We start from the raw sequence: 23,906 nt of genomic DNA on the forward strand, positions 1-23,906 counted from the left end.
GGCTAAACGTATCAAATGGAATGAGAGGTATGCACGGTATAAAAACAGTATCTAAGTTTCATCGATCACACAGGCCTCTATGATGTGTCTTTGTAGACACGCAATTGTCCACCTTATTCCATTGTAGAATTCCAATGATGGCATAAGTTTGCGTAGTAGCATAAATACAGCACCTACTTTCAGTTTTAGCTTGTGTGGAGGCATTCATCCTACAGCAGTTTGCTCTTTAAAGACTGAAACGTTGAGCTGGTAATCAACTGTTCATTGAGACTAAAACCGCTGTACCATGTGTGAAGAGAAGTGGGGGTGGGAAGAAGTAACTTACAAATGTTTGCGATAGTGGAAGGTGAAGGTGACCATGTAGAACCATGTTCATTCTGTTTGTTCAAATGGTAGCTATTGTTGAAGTGGGTGCAGTTTGCCATTTGGACAGCAAAGGGCAACCCAACACCGAGTAATTGCATCAGCCGAGTACGGAAACGTAACTAAGCGGTTTATATATGTATAGATATCACTATCCGTTACGTTATAGTATATAAGCACTACCACCTGCTCCTCTCCTCTCTCCCACCCTCCACAGGCAACAGTAACCATTTTCATGAGCAACATGCAGATTTCATAACCAATCTTTGAAATATAGCAAACAAAATCATTATATTCGGCATCCTGAATTTTTGTTTGAATGCTCTGAAATTAAAGCAGCCATGCAATGTATAACCTCCAGGTTCACATTAGGTTTCTCCACACTTAGCCCAGCCCAACACACAAAGACAGCCATCAAATGGAAGCAATCCTGGTTTGGAACCTTCACCTAGGCCTACCGAACAATTCTAGAACCACCACTGGTTATTATCAACTGAAATCCAGAATCTACACAAACCCAAACATTTGCAAAGCACCCATCAACCAGAACATACCCATACCTCCAAACACCACCAAAGAAAGCACTAGAGTGTCTCATTATGAGACTATTACATCACCCTCCTTCAGGCCTTCCACAAAAGACTGAAGCAAAACAGAGATGGTTAACCCCCTTATCCATTAAAAAGGAAACGATGACTAAACTAGAGGAAATAACTGGTTCCAATTAGAACTAGCCACCATCAAAAGATGAGACGACAATGGTAAAGGAAATGGTGCCAACCCAAAGCATGCAAATGTGCTCTTGCCTGCCCCCTCCATGCTATAGGCTACACACGTGCTAACTAACCAAGACACCATTTATACAATTCCATCAAAATGCTAGGAGTCAAACAAGACAATAACTGTTTAACCTTTCCAAACAGATTTCCAGCCCATTCCAGGAACATTGTCCCATTGTAGACATCTCAGAAAAGGCTGGTAAAATTGCAGCATACTTTAATTTTATAAGAAATCCGACATCCAAACTTCTATCTTATCACAAACAGCGCTGGTCATTGGGCCGGATTTTCCCAGAACCAAGATTCAGCAAAAATGGCTCCCCTGGTCTCGGATATAGGAAAACTATCTGTGCCCATTAATTTAACAGATTTGCTCTTGTTCCAACACAGGGACTCACACTGGGATCCCGAGGACTAAAGTGGAGTGACTTAACTAGACTACAGGAACTTCTGGGAGTACACTTGTGAATATTGCTGCCAGGCTTGTACTCTGCAGAAAATATTTAAAGGCTTCTTTGTACATTTAAAAGACGTGCATCTTTTGTAATTTGCTTGCAACATCACAGGAGACGCCTTTCTTTAATAAGTTATTAAGTAATCTAATTAAATGTAAATGTCTATTTATGGGAGTTGGGGTGCTGAAAAAGAAATCTCCTAGATGGCACAGTCTATCCTGCCCTTGAATATGCCATGATGAAACAAATCATGAAATATACAATGATCTCGAAGACTTGTACAACTTCCGTCCCATCTCCAAACTTCCCTTGAATACCTCACAATAGTCCAACTGCAAAACTACTGTGAAACAAAATATGTATTGCATGATAGAAAAACGGACTTCAGATTGGACAGAAGTGCAGAGTCAATTCTGCTGAAGATAAGGGAAGCTGCCGTTAAACTACTGGATAAAAATTAATAAGGAGTTCTGATGCTCCTCCACCTCTCAGTGACATATGATACAGTGGACAATGCATCCTACCGATACTCTCTCGGAATTCAGAGCTCTCCCCTGAAGTGGATCAAATAATTCCTAGCGGATCGAACCTCACAGGTCAATCTGGGCAAATCGCAATCTCCATTCATGTCCATCACTTGCGGGGTACCCCAACACTTCCGAATTCTACCCTGACTCATCGTTACATACATGCAACAACTCACTAGTTTGCTGGAGGACCATCTGGAATGTGCCCAGCTCGAAGATGATACTCAATTACTTCATGAGGTTAATGATAAGGTAGCGGTAAACAACGACATCACGCACCCTCTCTAAACCATGCAGTCTAGGTTTTCAGCAAAACTACGAGTCCAGCGGTAACCCGCCGGTTGTACCGGCGTGTTGCCACCGTACTCGTAACACTTTTCCGTCATCTGATATGCCAGCGGCACTGGGACATTACAAGTCCTGGCGGATAGAGAAGTCAGGCGCCGGAAAATGTTCTTCCCCATTCCCATGGCGTCCCATAGGACTCCTTGGGAGTGGGGAGATGGAAGTACTGGCACTGTTGCTAACGGTGCCGGTGCTTCCGTGCCAAGTCTGCTTACCAGGATCGTTGCGCCCGGCAGGTCCAACCTGCTGTGCGCAACGGCCTATGCAGGAAGACTTGTAGTGTGGCGGTCTGGAAAGGGTGCCCTATGTCTGAACCCAGAAAAATGGAAATTACCAATAACTGCCAAAAGTTGAATCTCCCATTTATACGGCCACCCAACCTGGGAACCCCACCTAAGCCCAAAGGCAAAAAACTAGGTAAATGTTGGATTGATTATGCTATATTCTGTTGTATTAATGAGATCGATACCATGCACTGCTGCCATTTGAATGGTCACTATGCACTCGGGTGGATCTGGAAAAAAAAAAAAGGCATTTTTTATTTAGAAGGAGGGGAGGGAGAGCGTCTGAGCGCTTTTGCTGTTGTGTTCTTAGTTTCAGTTCGGAAAAACTAGTCACTGTGTGTGGGTTTGCTTCTAGGTGGTACAGGTCGGTGTATGGTCGGTGCTAGAGTATGTATGGTAGGCTTTGCATTGTCCCCGTGGCATAGCAGTGAATTGCCCGTGTTTTGATTTTGTGAGTTAATGGAAGATGTGTGGAGTTTTGCTGTTGGGAGTTTGTGGACAGGGCTGTGGTTCGCATGTGTGGGTAGCGTAGTTAGTTGCCTATTAGTGTGTAAGCAGGAGAATGGACAGTTTTACCAGGGTTAGTGGGGGAGAAAGGGTTGATTCACATACCAGGGTAGAGGGTTGAATCATTGCTGCACTGGTTGTTTGTTGAGTAAACTGAAACCCAGTGTGCGTTGGTTAACGGTGTCAGGTCTTTCTTTCACTGGTAGGACAATCTGTTTAGATCCTGTGACCTGGGAATCCCAAACCCAGACCCGCTACTTCATGCTGCACCTCTTTGCATTAAAGCCAGGTGATTCTCTTTGATCTAGGGCCATGGTTTTGTGAGTTAGGTCGATAAATCAAAGAGCCATGCGTTTAGTGCTTTCCGCAAGGTCAGGTGTTCCTCTGCTGTGCATAATCCCTTGGGAGTGAGTTTCAGTCAGATGTTTGAAACGGCTGTTCCCCCAGATTTCATGTTCTAATATTGTTTGGGTTCAAGCGATCTGTCCTTGCTAGACCTTGGGGCTCTTTTTGGGCTGTAGATGTTTTCTTGCAGAAATGTTGCTCCTTGGCCATGAATTGCTCTGTGAACAATGCAAAGTGTTTTAAAATAGATACTTTTCTTGACTGGTAAGGATGTTAGTGCTGGCGTGATGGGTTATCTCGTGGTAAATCTTAGGAGGAGTCTTGCTGCTGCATTTTGGATCTGTTGTAGTTTTTGATGAGGTAGTCAGGACTTCCAAGGTAGATACTGTTTGCATAGTCTATTCGTGAAATGACGAGCGAGATGATGGCAAGTGTTCCCTGTGGTAAGGTGAGAAAAGGTCATATTTGGTTAAAGTATGTAATGTAAGAAGCATTTCTTTAGTACTGAATTGACTTGAGGTTCCACTGTTAGGTCGTTGGCCAAAATTTGAGATTTTTTACTACTGTGGATGCTACTGGCCTGATTCACATTTCAGTAGGCCATGGTATATGAGTATACCGTCCTTTGATCGCGGGACTTTTCATCGCAGGTTTTTTTTACCGCAAATTAATTTTTGAAAAAAAAACTCATCTGTTTTTTTTTGGGTGGGGGGGTTAAAAATTAAAATAATTTTGGTAGGGGAATAAAAAAATAAATAAAGTGAACAGGGTGTTTGGGGGGATAAAAACCCTGCGATGAAAAGACCTGCGATTAAATAACGTAGAGCCGCTATATGTGGTTGTATAGAGAGGTTATTGGGCATGATCATGATTTCAGTTTTGTCTGGGTTGAGTTTGAAGCTGTTGTTGCTCATCCATGTGTTGATTTTTGTGAGGCAGTTGACATGGGTTTGCTCTATGTCCTCAATGGTATCGATTTTGTTGATGATTTGAGCATCAGTGGCATAGTTGTAACAAGTAAGTCTTGTTTCCTTGATGAGTTTCATGAGTGGGGTCATGTAAATGTTGAAGAGTATCATTGAGACGGATAACCCTTATGGAGCCCCGCAAGTGCGTGTGCATTATGAGCCAAAGGGTGTTACCCAGGTGGCTTCCATTCTGCCAGTAAGGATTAAATGCACTGTACTGCAGTGTTGCCTATCCCTGCTTCTTGCATTCTTTTGATGAAGGTTGTATGGTTAACTGTCAAAAACCACTGAAATGTCTAATAGTATCAGGGTGGAAGTGATGTTCGAGATCATTTTTAGGTCAACTCATATGGAGAGTAGTGCTGATTCAGTTGCTCAGCTAGGCCTGAAGCCAACGTATGCCTGGTCCAGTAGGGGATTGATTTCCATGTGTGTCAGGATTTGTCCATATGCATAGGTTTCTAGAAGATTGGCTGGGTAAGGGATGTTTGATATAGGCTGGTAGTTGGTAAAGTTGTCTATATTTTCTGTGGGATCTTTAAGAAGTGGTTTAATGTAGGCAGCTTTGAAACTTCTATGTAGGTTCCCGTTTCCAGTGAATGGTTCATGAGGTTACAGAAGTATTCTGCAGGTGTCTCTTTTCTGAGGATGTTTTTGTAGTTGTCTGGTGGGCAAGGGTCTACTGGTGAGCCATCTTTGTTGCCTTCTGTCGAGTTGGGTCATTGGTGATGTTGTTGCGTATGTCCTTGGGCATGAGGTTGAGGATTTGTTGGATTTTGGATTTTAGGGCGTTGTTTTGAAAAGAGGATTTTAGAAACAGAGTCATAAACATGCTTTGCTTTTTTTGATTTCTGCTTGATAGAGCCCTATCTGTTTTTATATGCAATTTTGTACTGTTCCTTGCAATGTTTCCTCCAAGCTTGTTCGAGTTTCTGGTTTGTTTTTTCAGGGCTCAGAGGTGGGGCACAAATCATTGGAAAACCATTCTCTTTTGGGAGGGGACAAAGTTTGTTTGGAGCTACAACATCTAGAGCTTCTTTCAACTAATGGAAGTGTAGCCAGGAGAGCGTTGGGTGTTTTTGTGGATTCCAGTCTAGTGTCGAGGTTCAGGGTGTTGAGATATTTCAATTATTTTCCTCATTTGGAGCTAGATTTATGTGAATGGCGTGTACTCGCCTTGGAGCAGGAATCACAAGGTATCATAAGATGGACGCTCCAAAGAATGTGTATTGGGGTAAAAAAAATGCAGTTAGTCTTTGTTTGCAGAAGATTGCGTCCAACGTGTATCCAGCTGCATGGGTGGTCCCCTTCACCATTTGTTGAAGGTGCATGCTGGCTAGGTGTGAGGCTAGTGATTTGGTAGAGTTGCTATTCTTCTCTTCTAGCAAGATGTTAAAAAGTCTCCTAGTATGGTTAGGTGGTCATGTTCCATTGCGATGTTTTCTATGGCGTCTACAAATTTCGCTAAAAAGGTTGGGTTGTATGTGGGTGGTCTGTAGATAAGCAGGAAGGATAGATTGGTTTCATGCTCCGGAGCTAGGTGGAGGAAGTGCGATTCACAATCTGGGATCTCGAGCAATGGTGCTGTTGTGATTCTTAGGTATTCGAGGTACTTCTACCATCTCTGCTTGAGGCCAACATAGTGGTATTCCATATAAAGGCATGTGCTCCCACCCTCTGCGGCTCCTACCGCCCAATATCCCTTATAAAGATTGATGCTAAGGGCCTAGGAAAATGCGTAGCTGGCCATCTGGTGAGACTGTTACCCAGGCTCATCCACAAGACCAAACAGGCTTTATCCTGAATAGGCACTCCTCAGACAACCTCAGGCGCTTCCTGCATATCCTAGAAGGGAATGCTCAGTCCAAAAATGTAGTCCTATAACTTGGCGCAAAAAGGCATTTCACAAAGTGCGCTGGGACTACATGTTCGAGGTGCTGCGCACATTTGGCTTCCCAGGGTATTTTCTACAGATGGTGGGGCTTCTATATAAGGCACCATGTGCCATGGTGGTTAAGCATGGCCCGATATCTGACCCCTTTCCCCTGCATCCCGGGACTCAACAGGGCTGCCTGCTCTCACCCTTACTGTACACCTTGGCAATCGAACCACTAGCCGCCAAATTGAGGAGTGGCGACGGATGGTGTATCGCTATGTCCTGGAAAAAGCCAGCAGGACCTAGGTGTGACGCCTGGCACAGCGAACTTATTAGATGGATTGATGCAGAGACTAAGGCGTGGGAGGATAACGTTACCCGATCCACAGATGAGTCCAGCTCCACCCTAGAAGCATGGCGGGAGATAGTCAGAACTATAACATACCCCTCAGACGACAAACCCCCATGAACAATCACCATCTGGACCATACTAAACTGCAGACACCTAGTAACCCACAAGGGTGATCCCCAAACACCTGAAGCAATCGATGCGTCCAGGAGTCCCCCCCTACCCCACAATACCCCCCGCTAAAGACTTGCTATATGCTTGATGAAAGCAAGATATGGAGACAGTTCATGTTAATGTTAACTGTTTATTGTTCGAAATGTTTTCTCTTTCTTAAGATCTTTATCTCCTCTCTATCCCCTCCCTCCCCCCCCTCCTCTCTTTTTTTTTTTTTTTTTTTTCCTTCTCCTTCCTTCCCGTCCTCCCCTCCCCTCTGTTCACTATTTTATTATTTCAAAGAGTTTTGCAATACATGGCTTGAGAGATCAGCCATTGAGACTGTTTATGACAAATGCCAATAAACAAACTTAAAAATAAATGGTGTAGCATAGTTGAGGGCCCCAAAGAATACAGAATCTCGCTTTACGCAGACGATATATTGTTATATTACAGTCATTGCGCTAGATCCCTTCCTAGCATCTCAGCTATACTATGCTAGTATGGGCTTGTGACCGGTTACAGTATCAACTGGGACAAATGAGAGGCTATGCCGCTGCGCCTGGATATTCCTTGTGATCCTGGCGGGGTGGCACTATTTCAGCTCCAACTGCAGACCATAAAATACCTAGGGGTATGGATCAGCGTGATGCTGCACACACTCCCAGAGTTAGACTACACACCTGTATGGGATAAGATCCGTAGAGATAAGGTCTCTTATGACCCTCTCCCACTCCCATTCTTCCTCACTGGGAGAATCAATGTCATTAGGATCAACTCAGGACCAGACTGGTGCTTGCACAAATAGACTGGCTACAATCCCAGGCCCTTCACTCTATCAAAGCTGTGAACACAACCACAGGACTCCAGACTGACAGAACCATCTTTGTGCGAGAAAGAGGTAATGCGGGACCTCATAGAATACCCTGGGTTCAAAACCATATACGCTCTTGCTACGCATAAGGATTATAAGAGGAATCTGACCCTTGCGGGGACCTGGGGGTGGACAGAATGGTGGGTGACATATACGACTTCTTCTCCATGATCACCCAAGTATCTTGCAATCTCCGACAAAGGGAGATCCAATTTAAACTCGTACAAAGGGCTTACTACACCCCTGCCGGACTCTATAGCATGGGCATTGCAAGGACTGCAGAGTTACGGTGTGGCTGTGGCAGAATTGGAACTATGGGTTATATGTTTTGGCAATGCCCCAGACTGGAATCACTATGGTATAAGTTTGTTTATAAAGTCTGGGGAATACAAGGGATAGCGGTTGAATCAACCCCGACGGCGATGCTGTTTGGACAGGGTCTCGAAAATTGGCATGGGGATGCACTGACCCGCAGACTGATCCATATTGTACTGTTTACTACCCGCGGGGCTGTCCTGCTGGACTGGAAAAAGCCAAACCCACCGACATATCAGCAATGTTGAACACTGTTGTCCAGAATCTGCTCTGCTGAGTGGAACTGTTTCCGAAGGTCTGCGGGCCCTACACGGGAGGATAAGTCCCTGAATTGGGAAGACATGTTTATTTAGTGCCCACATTTTAATGTGCATGGACTAGAGTGGTGAAGGCTTGTTTTTCGCGCAATTAGTAAGACAGGTACATCTTCTGCCCTTCTGGGAGCTCCCCGTTTCCTGATGTTGGTTATGTTCTTGTCACACGATTCAACTGACATAATGAAGCATGGGTTTGGGACGGGAGTCTGCCCACAAGCTGCTTTCCGTCCCATTCCTGTCCTTCTGTAATGCTTTGCGAGGTAAGAAGATGTATATATTCATTTATTTTTGCATTTGTTGCAGTGCACTGAACCCGCGGATATCTAGGTGCTAGTTACATCAGGGAAAGGGGGAGTGGTGTTCAGGTAAGGATAAGCAGGAAAAGCAGGATGCAGAGGTTAATTAGGTTCAACAGTGATGGAGTGACATGGCTCGAGGAGCTTAGGTGACGAGCCAGGTTTTCAAATTTCTCAAGAACCTGGGGAGATTGTTTCAAAGCTCGGCAGCGACAACAGGGAAGCTAGAGTCGCCTGCAGTTTGGCGACTAAAGCTGGGCACTTTGAGCAAGTGATCGTTTGAGGATCTTAGTGGGTGAACAGGGGTGTATTTATTCACGCACTGAGAAAGGCAGGCCATTGCTGTTTTGAAGAGGCACAGTGAGTAGTTTAAATTTCTTTGATTATGGTTAACTGAGACACGTATTACTGTATTAAAGGTTGCTCATAACGCCTATTACAAAGTAGATTAGCTTATCCATACTTTCTATCTAAATCATGCCATTAGCTTTCCCACATCGGAGGCTCAACTACAGTGGCAGCACTAGTTAAAGCCTCTGTCCATAGAACAAGAATGAGACACAGAAAGGTCAGTAGATCCCAATGAGATTTTCCTTTAAATATGAATATAATTTCTTTTGTTACTTAGATTGAGGTTACGTTGAATGTCGTTACTCTATTGTAGGAAGACAGAGTTCTGTTCACCTGATGAAAGGAGACATACATTCCCGAAACGCGTAGTGACAACAGGAACCCCACCTCTGAACACAAAATCATTGTTAAAATAGTGGACTACTCCTGTACAACACAAATCTGTCATTTATTTGAATAATCTGTTGCCATTCTATAAAAACATTTGTCAACTCATGCAGACCTTTATATTATTGTGAACCAACAATATGTAGGGTTTAACCAACCCATTTGATGTATCTGACCAATATCAATTTATGATCTTGAATTATAATTTGTATATTTACACAAAGATCACGTTGTTTTCTAAACTTCTGTGAAATGTTGTTGTACTTCTATTATGATTGAAATTGATCATTTTTAGAAACATAAAATTTGGGATTGTTCCCATAAGAGTCCCCGGGCATTTCCTGGATTCATTTCAAGGAACATTCTTTTTCTCTAGATGTGTTCATATTCCCTTAGCCAGGGATATTTGCCTGTGGCACCATAAATGCATTTGAATACCAACCAAGTGAGTTAAGTTACACTAGTTGTGCATCCCCCACACTCCCCCCATGTGCTTTCTGAATATAAAGTATAGCAGAGCCCTCAACTGTTGACAGTTCTCCTAGGGAATTAAAGACTATTTACAATACCTTTATTCCCCTCTTGCGCTGCAGCCCATAGAATGCAGCTGAATCCCACGAAAGGTTCTGTCCAACTGTCACATAGCCACTGACATAGTAGTCTTTTCTTGTGCCTCTGCAAAATGCGCTGCATGATTTAAAATGCTTCAACCTAGTAACCTCTGCTTATCACGGAATTTCAATAACTGTTCGCCCACATTATATTAAAAAGACACCTCACTCCATACATTTCGTGTATTTATTTCCCAGTATATGTTATACCATAACAGTGTCTCCTCCTTCTCGCTCTCCGACCCACTGGTAAAATGGCAAAATATCACAGTATCAAAGAGATCAAAGCATCTCAATGGCATTGCATCAACTTGGCCAAGATTCTCAGTGGCACGTTATCCAAATGTCAGATTCTCCATGTGGCAGTTACCAATCTGGGGAAATATCATAGTTGCAAGAAACCAAAAATGGCAGAGTATCCTAATGGAGGGTTATCACAAAAAGACAAGATATCAGAGTTGGCAGTGGGACGAATTCCAGGGTATTGTCACTGCTTGCATAGGGTAAGCACCTACTCATGAGGACAGGGCGGTGAAGCCGCCACCCAATATTCACCCTGGGGTTGGTAATCAGCAGGTGGATCTCATGGGGGGGAAATCCTTCATGGGACCGTGACGATGTCCCTGGAAGAATGCAGTATCCATTTACCCATTTGGTTTCTCACTGACCTCATCCTCCATTCAGGTCCCTCTGGCTCCCCATACAGCTATATGTTATAGTAAAGGAGAGGGTATCCTTGATAAGGCTAGGACGAGGAAGAGGGAGAGGGAGGTTTACCCAACTTGATGCAAAAGAAAACTGAGACAAGCAGGATTGAACAAGGAGGAACAGGCCCACCACGGAAACAACACGTGGTACAGTTGTCAAGAGGCACCCCGACTGGTAAAAAGGGAAGGAAGACTCAATGGTCAGTCGAACCAGCCCTGGAGGAACACAAAACGAGACACTCATCCCGTGGCAGGGGACCCGAAGGCTGAGAGCCGGGACCCGAAGAGTCATGGCTACTAGAGAGGTGGACCTGACTGGCGACTGGAAGGAAAACAGCCAGACAAGCAGAAGCAGAGCAAGAAGGACGATGCGGGAAGCTGGAGATGTGAGAAGGAATCCAGAGCTACTTAACCACAAGGAGAAGGAGACCGCTGAGCATTGCAGAAGCAGACAAGCTCCGCTCCACCACCCTAAGAGATCGAAGACCACCCTGAGGATTCTCAAAGGTGGGAAAGGGTCGGACTGGTGGCAAGGGCATTGAGGGAGTCTGAAAACCCACACAAACATATCCCAAAGAGCACAAGAGGAACAGAGAGAGAGTACTTGAGCTGATACTAATATTAGGAAGACACCTATGCGGTATAAGACCTGGCAGGAGAGTATACCAGGTCTATCCAAGTGGACACTAAGTAAAGGAGGGAAGAAAATCCCGCAGAAGCAGAGCAACAGGGTATGGGACCCATATGGGAGCAGAAAAGCCCTGCCAGTGCGCATCAGAGTCTGGGACCCAAATGGAATGGGGCAAGTCCCATCAGTGATATTTCCAAGGAGGTTGAAGGCCGTGAACAGTGCAAAAATAACTACAGCCAATGGGCTGGAGCTCAAAAGCAGTCGCGGAGATTCCCGACTAGAAAAGGAGGAATAAAACAGGAAACGAGCGACAAAGCAAACATCTTTTTGAGTTTAAATGGTGGAGGACATGTCTGGCAGGTTAGTGAACCAGACTCTGCAAATTGTTGAGGAAGTCTATGGTCAGATATGGGACGTTAGTGAACCAGACCTAATGAAAGACTGGAAAGGTTCATTTTGTTTGGAGGACTGGAAAATATATTCCCTCCAGAAGATTGGGGAACAGTGTATTGATTACAGAGAAGGTTCCCTCCAGGAGACTGTTTTGTTTTACGATTTAGAAAGTCAAGCGGAGAAAGAAGTTCCCTCCATGTGGGAGGAGAGCCGGGTTTGTTTAAACGGACCGAGGAAAAGGATTCCTCCAGAAGATTTGATGATCTGTATTACATTCACAAGCGGGAGCAAGATTCAAAGAAGAGGTTCCTCCCAGGAGAGGAGGAACAGTGTTTATTTGTTGGTTTGCACTTACAAGCAATAAAGATTTAACCATATATTCTTTGCACAAAAACTGTGCCTTGGAGTCTACATCCAGAGTGAGAGGGGCCTCCTTGTGGCCAAGTAAGACGTCCAGTTTTCGTTAGTTGAAAATATAAGGGACGGAAATAGGTTTAGACACAGGACAGTGGACATTTTACTATAGACCCAGTCTGGATGTCCATATAGTAATTTTGTTGAGGTAGGGCAACCCCTCATAGTAAATAGGGAAAGATAGGCTTTTCTTTTCCTTTTTGTTTGCAAAATAAAGTCTATGCCAATCACTTTACCACAACTGTGTCAAGACTCGTACTTCTGCACCCTTACAGCAGTTATCAAAACATTTCAAAGTTCCCGGTGACCAATTATTTGAATGGCAAAATTACTTCAGTGGCAAGCTTTCAAACGACAAAGTATATCAGGTTATCAGAAAGGGAGAGTCTGTCACCAAATATCAGAATAGCAAAATACTACAGTGGCATCTTAAAAATGTTCTGTGATATCACGGAAACTAGAAGTACATTATCAAAGCGGCCATTTATCACTATGGTAAATTATGAAAGTGGCAAAATATCACAGTCGCAAAATATCAAAGTGGTGAAATCTCAAAATGGCAAACTATCAAAGTTGCCAAATATCAAAGTGGCAAAATATAATAGTGGAAGAATATGAAAGAGGAAAAATTATCAAAGTGTTAAATTATCACAGTGCCAAAATATCAGTGTGCCAAAATATCAGTGTGCCAAAATATCACAGTGCCAAAATATCTAGCTAGAGCACAGATATAATATGGATGCAATACCCTTTGTCGTGGTCTCTAGTTGTTAGGCAGCATTGTAAAGCATCAGCAAGCTATGCATAGTTTGTGAGAGACCTATTTGTTAGAAAGTATAAGGTATGTAGGTAACAAGTCATAAAGCTAGGGCCACAGGGCCTGCATGGGAGTGCCACTAGGTAAGTGAACGAGGGTTGACCTCCCTTACCTGATTTTAGCCAGATTCCCGGACCAGGAGTCATTGCAGGGCGGGGGTGCCTGGAAAACAGGCAAACAAGAGGCACCCTGAGCCGCTACCCTGAGCCGGCTGACTGGGAACAGCTGCCCTACATGTCACTCTTAAGTGTGTGGTCTTACTGGGTCAAGAGACCGAGTGGAACACCAATGAGGGTCGAGGTAATGTGGGCTGTGGGTGGGGAGGAGGCAGGGAAGGAAAGCTGAGCACAAAACCAATTTGTATTGCGTTGAATGAAACAGGGTGGGATAAAGAAAAAGGAACAGCACCAAAGTTCCGAAGGACACTACTGGGTCAGGCGGGCAGTACTGCGGTTCCTGCAGGGGTTCAGAGAACGTGACAAAGAATGGGTTTCATGCTCGAGCAGTCAGGAAGGGTCAGTTTGTGTTCCAGTGCCAAGTGACCCTGTGGAACACCAATCAGGATCGAGATGGGGAGGGAGATAAATAATGACTGAAAGACACTTACTGGGTCAAGCGGGCAGCACTACTATGTCGATCTCACAGCAAATTAACCCCCCCTCTTAGACATAAACCATGAAATCGAGCATGAAGTAATCCTAATCAAACCAAATTATTGCATCAGTCTTTATCTTAGCCTTTCCAAATAAGAACAGAATCAATTACAACTAGTCATTAACAGAGCCGCCAGACTCATCTTTGGCCTCCAGAAATATGATACATGCCTTCATCCCCAAGATCACTATTTTACAAAGAATCCAACTAAAATCCTTGGTCATATGTGACAAGGCCTGTCAGGGAGCCCACCTTCTTTAGCCCTTTCCGGGTGCCAGTATAGAGGCAGTCCCCCTCCAAGGACCTCCTTACCTGATCCAGGTACAGTGCTGCAGAGCAGGAAAGCTGGAACAGGGAGGGCCCCAGGAGCTGCGGGTGGGGAGTTGGTGTGAGAGCCTCCCCACCAGAGAAGACCACACCGCAGCTGCGCTGCAGCTGATGGAGATGCTGAGAGGACGCAAGCCGGAGCACCGCAAGACACAGCAAATACAACAGTAGGTTGCGTTTCGCCATGGGGTGCGGCAATCGAACATCAGGAGCAGTTGAGCGTTGCTCCAGCTGACAGCGTTAGCTGAATCATGCTTGTATAGCCCACCATGGATTTGTAATTAACAATAAGGGTCTCCAGAAAAGGCCTTGTAAACCACTAACATACCAGGGAACCTTTTTAATTAATTAGAAATAACGGCCTCCATGAACGTTCTGAAACCCACTATGCCACCAGTGACATTTGGGGGGAAAATGCCTCCAGGAAGGCCTGAAAAATCTGTGTCCCTGTGAGCTACTCTAAGCTCTGCGTTAGAAATGCAGTTAGACTGCATGTTGAGGGGGCAGGGTTTACAAGCCCTTTCAAACCCTCCCCCTAGCCTTCCCATGTCACACCCCTTCAAGGAAGGTAACCCCTAGTAGGGGTTGGTGTATTTAGGAAGGTGTACATGAATAGTTGAGTGGTTTAGTTGGGCAAGGGTAGGACGCGGTGGAGGGTTACATGTGATTTTAACGAATTCAATTAGAGTGAATGCTATAATAATGATACTTTTTCAACGAACAAATACCAAATTATTTATTTCCCTATGCTTTTAAAACCACCCCACCCGCCTCCTCGCCCGTTTTGACCCTTTACTCAACCCCCAAATAAGTTTAACTAAAACTACGATATTTATTGTTAAGAGTTTTGTTATTACAGCATTCACTGTAATTTAATGTGTTAAAATCACTGCATATCAGAGGGGACGAGAGAGACCGGAATGTGGAGGCTATTGGAGAGAGGCGGGTCTGGGGAGTGTTTATGTGTGAGAGTCGAGATTGTGAAGAGTAGTGGTAGAGTAGGGGCAGCGGACTGATAGTAGTGGCAGAGGTGGTAGTAGTAGTTGGGAGTAGAGATAGTTGGTAGTGGGACAAGTGGAGAAAAAGAGAGGCAGTAAGTAATAGTTATAAAAACCAGGCAGAAACAGACTAGAGGAAAGACAGGCAGTAGAGGTATATAGCGTTAATAATGGAGTAATGAATAGTAGTAGAGGGAGAGTAGTAAGAGCAACAGAGAGTGGGAGAATATAATTAGTGGTAGGAGTAGAGAGAGAGAGGGAGAGGGAGAGGGAGGAGAGGGAGAGAACAAGAATAGCAAGAAGCAAGGAAGTAGAGTGGGAGGGAAGAAAAGATCACAGCGGGGATAGATGTAGAGTGGTTGCTGGAGGCAAGATTGATAGTAAGAGCAAGAGTAAGAAAAGAAGTAAGATCAAAGGGTGGAGTTGGAAAGGCGGATTGAGAGACTGGAGGCATAGCAATGTGGTGAGGGGATAACGTCTGGCAACCAGTGTAGTCAAGGGTCAGGTGAAAACAGGCGTTTGAGAAGAGAGTACCACCGGGTGGAAGAAGGCACTATCCTAAACTCCCTAGAACACTAAGCGGGTTAGGTCAAGGAAAGATTAGAAGGACCCTAAGGAGTCGGTAAGCCATCGTTTTAGGGAAACTACTAATAAAACCAGATAGAACATCTGACAGTTAAGCGTCAATGTTGGCGAGAATACCAACATCCCTGTTAAGGACGCCTGCGCTAGGGAGGGATTAACCCGGCGGGAGACAAATAGATAGGGACGGCTCTATCACCAACTTCCCTAAATAACCCAGTAGGCCCTAAAGACCTAATTGTGTAACTGGTCCGTTGTAAAGTCAATAAACACTCTTTGACTGGTGTATTGTGGCAGACGCACTGTGTCACTTACCTACAAGATCTTATGGAAGAAGGGCTTGGAGCTTGCATGATCTAGTGAACTGTAGGCCACCATCAATCCTCACATCTCCCCAGGTCTGCAGCAGCCAGAGGATTAGAAGTCAACCAGACCCAGAAATCCAAACTTGCATGCAGTGTGTTCTCTACTCAAGGCCCTTCTCTCTGGCAAGACCTCCCAATACAAATCAAGGCGGAACGAAATCCCAGGGAATTCTGGTGCCTAGTGAAGAAATCCTTTCACAACACACAAGCAGCCACATATACACACTAGCTCTCTGTAGTAACATGGCTTACAGAATAGCACTGTGTGTGAGGTCATCTGCTAGTGGAATGTTTGGGTGGAAGTGTTCTGCTGGGTGACGGTTGGTCAATGAGAGAAAGCTGTGAGCAGAGAAGATGGGTGTGGGGGTGAGCCCGGTGTTTCCCTTGTGATCTTGTGTCCCCTACTATCCACGTGTCTTGTGGCAGAGTACAGGACAAGGACAATAAAGACACTGAGAACTTACCTGGAGTACACTGGCGGTCATCATTGTTACACTGGCGACGAGAATGGGATGGTAGGTGGACTGCCTGTTCATTGGTGCTGCTGGGAGAGTGGGGGTGCAGCACTCCTGAAACACAGTGTAGTGTTCAATAATGCGAGAAGACGAAATAACTTATTTGAGATTTAATCAAGGAATCTCCGGCGGGCTGCTCCCGACCAACCACTCCTCACCCAGTCGGCTCACGCTTCTCTCTCTCCCAGTCTGAGTTCTCGAATGGAGGAAAACGAAACGTTCACCCACAGGGTGTGTCATATGAAATTCTACGATTACACAATGTAACATCTCCCTTCCCAGAATCCCAAAGAACAAAAAAAAAAAAACTATGTGCATAAACAGTGCAAGCAGAAAACAAAAGAAGAAGAAGGAAAATGATGAAAAGTAAATAAAAATACAAGGAAAAGGATACGCTTTGACATCTCCGGCACCACAGGAATATGCAATGCAATTTGCATAAATGTCTGGTGTACACAATTTAATGTTTTAATAATAAATGAAGTCTTCTCTGTAGTTGGGTAGGACTCTCCTCGGTCTTGTGGATTGTCCAACATTTCTGTATGGAACCCTTTGGCACTCTACAGCAGTTGACTCCTTCACTGTTTTTCTTCCCAATTCTCTCTCATTCACTTTTTGTTTTAATACATCGGGGGTACTGTTAATGTCCTCCAAGCCAATTTTCCTTGCTAACGTGATGTCATCACAAGACCACTTATCTCCATTGTCCAACACAACTGATTTCTCCAAACGCTTAATTACTTTCTGGGGAGTGCGAAATTTGGACTCTCCTTTCAAGATTCTTCTGGGCTCTTTTATCCTGACCCAGTCCCCTACTCCCACACTGCTCTCCTTCACACTCTTATGTTGATCATAGTACCTCTTATATTGTTCTGGTCTTTTCTTGACTCTCTCCATGATCTCATCCATATCCAGGCGTGCACTCTTCTTAGTGCTCATCCAAGCCGGCTTGAGTCTATTGTTAGCAACCCTGCCTCTCATTAATGTAAACGGTTCCACACCAGTAACAGAATGGGGGTGACTTTATAAGTATTTAATGCTTCCTTTAGAGTATCCTTCCATGGCAGATTATTTACGACCGCCAACTGAATCGTCCCTTTTATAAAGCGATTCATCCTCTCCACAAGTCCATTACTCATGGGATGATACAAAGCTGTGGTATTGTGCCTGATGGCTCGATCCTTTAAAAAACTCTGTACTTCATTCGACACAAACTGGGCTCCATTATCCGAAATCAATTCTTGAGGATCACCTTCTCTACTAAATATTTCTTTCAAAAATCTGGTAACCTTGCATGCAGAAACTGAATCCTCTACGATTCCACACTCCACCCACTTTGACATGTAATCAACCAACACTATAAGATATATCTTCATAGGTTCCAAAACTTCATAAGGACCAGCAATGTCAATAGCTAGCTTAGACCATACTGTGTCAGGTACACTTACTGGCTGAAGTGGTGTGACTCTTGTTAGTCTACTTTTGTCACTTACTGCACAAGCCGAGCATTCCTTAACTAGTGATTCCATATCGCTCCACATATTGGGCCACCAGTATGTCCCTCTAATTCTTCTCTTTGTTAAGTTTCTGCCAATATGCCCTTCATGAGCAATGTCCATAATTTTTTTCCTCAATGTAGTGGGAGGAACTATCCGATCACCTCGATAGACACACAAGTCATCACATGACAACTCATCTTTGATTCTTTCCCACAGCCTAATCTCATCCTGAACATTTTTCCAACCATCCACAACCACCTTTCTCAACAAATCTTGTTCCATGTCGGATTTAGTGGCTGCCACCCATTCCTCTTTTCCAAAACTGGGATGTATTTGTGCAATAATGGAATCTACATCTTGGTCTTCTATTAGTCTCTCATCACCTGACGGATCCATGTCCCCATCAACACACGGAAGCCGGGAAAAACAGTCAGCAACCTTATTTGTTCTGCCCGGTGTATATTTTATGACAACATTGTACTGCATAATGATTAATGTCCATCGTCTAATACGAGGGGACATTAGATGAGAATTTTTGGGGTTCAGCACATGAACAAGTGGTTTATGGTCTGTTTTTAATTCAATTGGGATACCCCACATCAGTCCTTTAAAGTGTTCCAAAATCCACTTGACGGCTAAAGCTTCCTTCTCAATGGTAGAGTAGTTTCTCTCTGACCCCTTTAAAGTTCTTGAGGCAAAAGCAATTGGAACAAGCAAGCCATCATGGATCTGTTCCAAAACACCACCTAATCCTACATTACTAGCATCAACTGATATTAAGGTCTTAGCACCACAATTAAACACCTTGAGTGCAGGTGCCTTTTAATCAAATTTTTGATTTCATCCCATTCTTCTTCACACTCTGCCGACCATTCAAATCTCATGCCCTTGGTCATCAGACTTCTCATGCGAGTGGTTTTGTCTGCATAATGGTCAATAAATTTAGAATAATATTCTGTGAGACCTAATAAACTCCTGAGTTGGTAATCCCTTCTCACTGATGCAGTGGCCTAAGTATGAAACTTCACTTTTCTTTATTTTGCATTTCTCTATTTTAAGAGTTAAACCATTTTGTTGTATCACTTGCAATACACCTAGTAGTTTGGCATCATGGTCCTCTTCGGTCATAGCAGACACAAGGATGTCGTCTTGAAAGTAATGTACTCCTTTTAGGCCAGAGAAAAGATGTTGCATAAGTCTTTGGAACACTGCTGCTGCCGACGCCAATCCAAATGGCATCCTTTTATAACGAAAGGCCCCCAGTGGTGTTATAAAAGATGTAAGATGCCTTGACTCTTCAGCTAACACAACCTGATGATAAGCGGATGATAGATCAAGCGTGGAGAAAAGTTTTGCCGGTTCCATGGTAGTTAACATTTCCTCTATGTTAAGCAACGGATGGCGATCAATCCATATGTTGTTATTGAGATCTCTTAAATCTACACACATCCTGATTGACCCTTCAGGTTTTCTCACAATAACAATAGGGGAAAGCCATTCAGAGCTCTCAATTGGTTCGATAATGTCTTGAGAACATAATTTTTCTAGCTCCTTCTGTAGAGCTTCTCTCGTACCAATCGGAATGTTCCTCACTCTGTGCACTATCGGTCTTGCGCCTCTTCTCAGTATTATGCAATGTTTGAAACCTTTAAGGGCTCCTATATTGTCATTAAACACTTTGGGAAAACTCTTTGCTAGATTTTCAGCCGAGTCACAAGTGTTGCACATTATGCTCATTAGCGGTACGTCTTCACCTGGGTGTATTCTGATTTTTAGTGAAGCCTGCTCCCACCAACCAACAATTGAGAAACCATCTTTTGCCACATACAGTCTGCAAAAAGTCTTCCTTCCCTCAAAGTACAATTGCACCCAGGTATATCCAATAATATTAATGGGTGTTTTCCCATAACCTGTCTCCTTGACATTGGAGGTTTGAAGATCCTTTATGTCCATGTTCAGCACATTTACATATGTGTTCATATCTACCATGGTATATGGCGAACCCGTGTCAACCATTACTTGCAACGTAATGCCATTTATTGCCATGGGCACCCATGAGCCTAGAGAGTTCCCAGTTGTTGCAACAGCGAGTATGCACACCTCATCTTAAAAGCAGCTAGTGTTTGCCACTAAGTCATTCAATTCAGCTGATTCTTCAAACGCTCTCACACTTGTCATGGGTCCTCTGTTCAATTGGCCATTACTCCTCATGTTGTTATAGCGAGGATTGAATCTGCCTCTGTCCCTTAAATTTCGGCATACCTTCCCAAAGTGACCTATTTGTCCGCACTTATAGCACTCCGCCGAATGAGCCGGGCAATCTTTTTCATTATTTACATGTTTCGACCATCCACATTTGAAGCATCTATTCTGTGATCTTTGGAATGTCTCTCTATTTTGTCTCAGGTTTGAGCCGAAATCTGACTTCACTATTCTCTTCACCATAGCAATCAGTGCTTCTTCCTCTTTGTCACTATTGCTTTCATTGGTAGCTTGTATGGATTTGATGTCAATACTTTCGGCCTTATCATGAAGTTCCTTCATGCACTTTTCTCCTAATTCAAATGTTCTTGCTATTTCAATAGCTTGCTCTAAAGACGGGTTCTTTGCTTGCCACAGGCGCTGCTGAATTTGAGGATCGGCCACATGTAATACCAGTTGATCTCTCATATACTCATCTGCCACTCCTGTAAATTCACATGTCGATATGAGGCCCCTCAGAGCCGCGATGTAATCGTCCACAGATTCATTCTTGCCTCGTTTCCTGGTAAAAAATCTGTACCTCTCAAGGACAATATTCGTTTTGTTGCCAAAATGTTTGTTCAGTTTTACTAGGGCGATCTCATATTTCCTTGAACTGGCGGAGGAATCCCCAGCTCCTAGCTCTACAATACTGGGTTGTGGCATATTCCTAAAAATCCTCAATGCCTCTGCTCCTATGCAATTCAAAAAAGTGGCTTCTTGAACATCATCGTTATATTTTGCTCCCCCAACTGCCCTTAAGTAAACTTGAAAGCTGTCCAGCCATTGCTCCCAGGGGCATGTTGGATTGCCAGGTAGGGGCCACAACACTCTGCATGACTGACACTGTTTTCTTTTATGTTCCTCTGATGATCACTTTCTTTGCCTCTTTCCCTTTTTTTATTTTTTAGTGCAGCAATCAAAACACGAGGCCTCTAATTGTACATGTATACGTTCTACAGTCACTTATTTGCTTGTGTGGAAACTCTGCACAAACTCATTACTTGTGTCGTTGGAGCGTATAAAAGTTCACTCTCCCATTTGATCTGTAATGCGGTCACCAACACAGTGTTTACTTTCTGCCGAACAAACTGCATATGCGCGTAACACTCAGCGTAATTGGTTGCTATGTGTTGCTATGGTGATGCTGCTGGGTGCACAAAATGGAGGCACATTGAACACGTTATAGGGTCCTTTTCTTTGAAACTTACGTTCCAGTTCACGTAGGTTGGACGTATTAATCGTACCGTTTATGGTGACACATCGTTTGGGAGCCCGCGCGCACATTCAAATGATGCCCTTTCAATTTTTATATCTCTATAAATATAATTTACTTTTCTACCAGCCGGTACCTGTTTTCAAGCAAAGACCTTCCGTTGCGAGGTTACGTGGGTCCGAGTTTGTTTTCACAGCTTACTCTGGTTGCTGTGAGAGTGCGCTTCAAGTCGGAGATTCTCTTCTGTTTTAAACGGATATCCTCGTCGCCATTTGTAGTGGTCAATAATGCGAGAAGACGAAATAACTTATTTGAGATTTAATCAAGGAATCTCTGGCGGGCTGCTCCCGACCAACCACTCCTCACCCAGTCGGCTCACGCTTCTCTCTCTCCCATTGTGAGTTCTCGAATGGAGGAAAACGAAACGTTCACCCACAGGGTGTGTCATATGAAATTCTACGATTACACAATGTAACACACAGCCCCCGTGAGGTACCCCACACCTAGGCGGGTCTGTGTTTTGCTGGCCCGTCGCCTGAAGTTCATTGCCCCCAGTAAGGTCTGTTCATTAATACCTTACTGTGGCATGGGGGCAACGTTTGACAGTGGTTGCCAGCCGGAGCTGCAGTGTCAATAGTCACATTTCCTGGCGGTTTTGGATAGCGATACCTGGCTGCGCTGTTCATTGGATGGATAAGAGCGCAGTCCCAGCCATGCTCCAATGCGATGCCTGCAGCCCCGGAGAGGCCGCGCTGTGTGTGATTTGCCTTGCTTCCCAGCTGACTTGTTTCGGAGTACACAGAGTCGTCAGCACAGTGGCGACTCGGAAGTGCCCCTGGATGGAGTTCCATGTTAACTCTGGTGATCCTGCCAGGTCAGCGCCTCCATGTCGACTGATGACGACAGAGCTACGAGAGGCGGTTCCAGTAGACCTTGTGAGCTGCGTTCTTCGCGTTTCATCAGTTTCAAGAGACGTGCCGGAGTGGAAGCGTATGATCGTAGTGATGTGTGAACTGACTGTTGCCAACTCACCAGTGGAAAGCAGTAAACGTCTTTGTAGTTATTCCTGTTGACATATGCATATTCCTGCCTGAACATCTAGTTTCACATTGTGCCATGTTTTCAGTGCGGTTCTGGGATTTCCGGTCAGGTCAGTGTCATGGGCCGTATGTGTGGGGTGAGTCAGTATGTGAGTTTATGTTGTGGCCCATGCGTTCAGGGACATATGCACGGTATCCCATTTTAGGTCCCCCTTGATTAGAATAGGGGTATGTTACTGAAGGCCGTTGTAAGTCCCCTTTGGTGTCCTTTGTTGTGGCCTTTCGTGGGAAATAGAATTCTTGGTATATGGGTTTAGGTTTTCCTTTCAACTCCCGGGTGAGGGGGAGGGGCGTTATGTATTTAATTCTGTAAATGCAAATGACCAATGCATTTCTGTTTCATCTGGATGGTGGAATGCAGTTTCTGGGTAATGTTAACCCCTACGAGTGTGGAGTGTGGTTTGGATTTATTTATTGAAGGGAAAAAAAAATGAAAATGCATTAATGTGATCTTCGTCATTTGAACATTGACTTTCATGCAACATTGACATTGTTTGGTGCCCAGGAGTTCATGCCGGTTTGCATCTGTGGGCAGTGCTGGGGGTCATCATCTATTTCTTCACATGTATTATGCAATGTTTATAGCTTTGAACATGTGCTTTTCATGATGCCTGCTTTCAACTTTCATGGTTTATTATGCAATGTTATCAGAATGTCATATTCTGCATGTTTAATGTTATCAGTGTTTAGGGTGTGAGTGTGGGGTATGGGTGCATGCAAGTAGATTGGCGTACCTGTGGTCACATGTTTTGTTAATGCATTGGGTTCTTGGTGCCTGGTATGTGTGCTGTAGTGGTCTCCAGGTCTGTGTGTGTGTGGAGTGCGTGTTGGGCTATTTGACTCTAGGAGTTGTTGTTTCTATGGTGCCCTGATACTGGGGTAGGTCGCTATGGCGTGTGTGTGTAGAGTGCCCGGTGTGCCTGTTCACATTCAGTGTTCTGTTATTGTAGTGCCTGGTCTAATGCTGGTTTAGAACACTGTTTTGTGGTGTATCACAGGAAATGTTTACCTGGGTTTCATAGTGCCTGGTTTGGTCCCGGGGTAGGTCGATATGGTGTTGTTGGTCCCAGTTGTGTTATTTCTGAGTGTGTGGTTGTAGTTTATGTGGTGGTTTGGTGTGGTGTTGTGGTCATTATTGCCTGATGTGTAATCAGGGTAGGTCACTATTGGCATTGGGGTCATTAGTGCCTGAGGGTATCAGGGTTGGTCACTTTTGGCGTGGGTGTTGTTCTTCTCAGGGCAGTTGTTTGCTGCAGTGTGTTTCATGGCGTTGTTTTACCTTCAGTCTGGTCGCTATGCCCGAGTTCGTATTTTTTCATGTCATCCGTAGTGCTTGGTCTAAGGG

At 44.3% G+C, this 23,906-nt stretch overlaps 1 protein-coding gene across 2 annotated transcripts in view; it reads right to left on the reverse strand.

Moving 5' to 3' along the window:
- The window catches only part of LOC138497657 (early endosome antigen 1-like), a 734,693-nt gene that overhangs the window by 616,086 nt on the left and 94,701 nt on the right, over positions 1–23,906 (reverse strand). The gene's annotated exons all lie outside the window — the stretch shown is intronic.

Source organism: Ambystoma mexicanum, chromosome 5q, assembly GCF_040938575.1.
Source record: "Ambystoma mexicanum isolate Mex_15411 chromosome 5q, UKY_AmexF1_1, whole genome shotgun sequence".
Lineage (NCBI taxonomy): Eukaryota > Metazoa > Chordata > Amphibia > Caudata > Ambystomatidae > Ambystoma > Ambystoma mexicanum.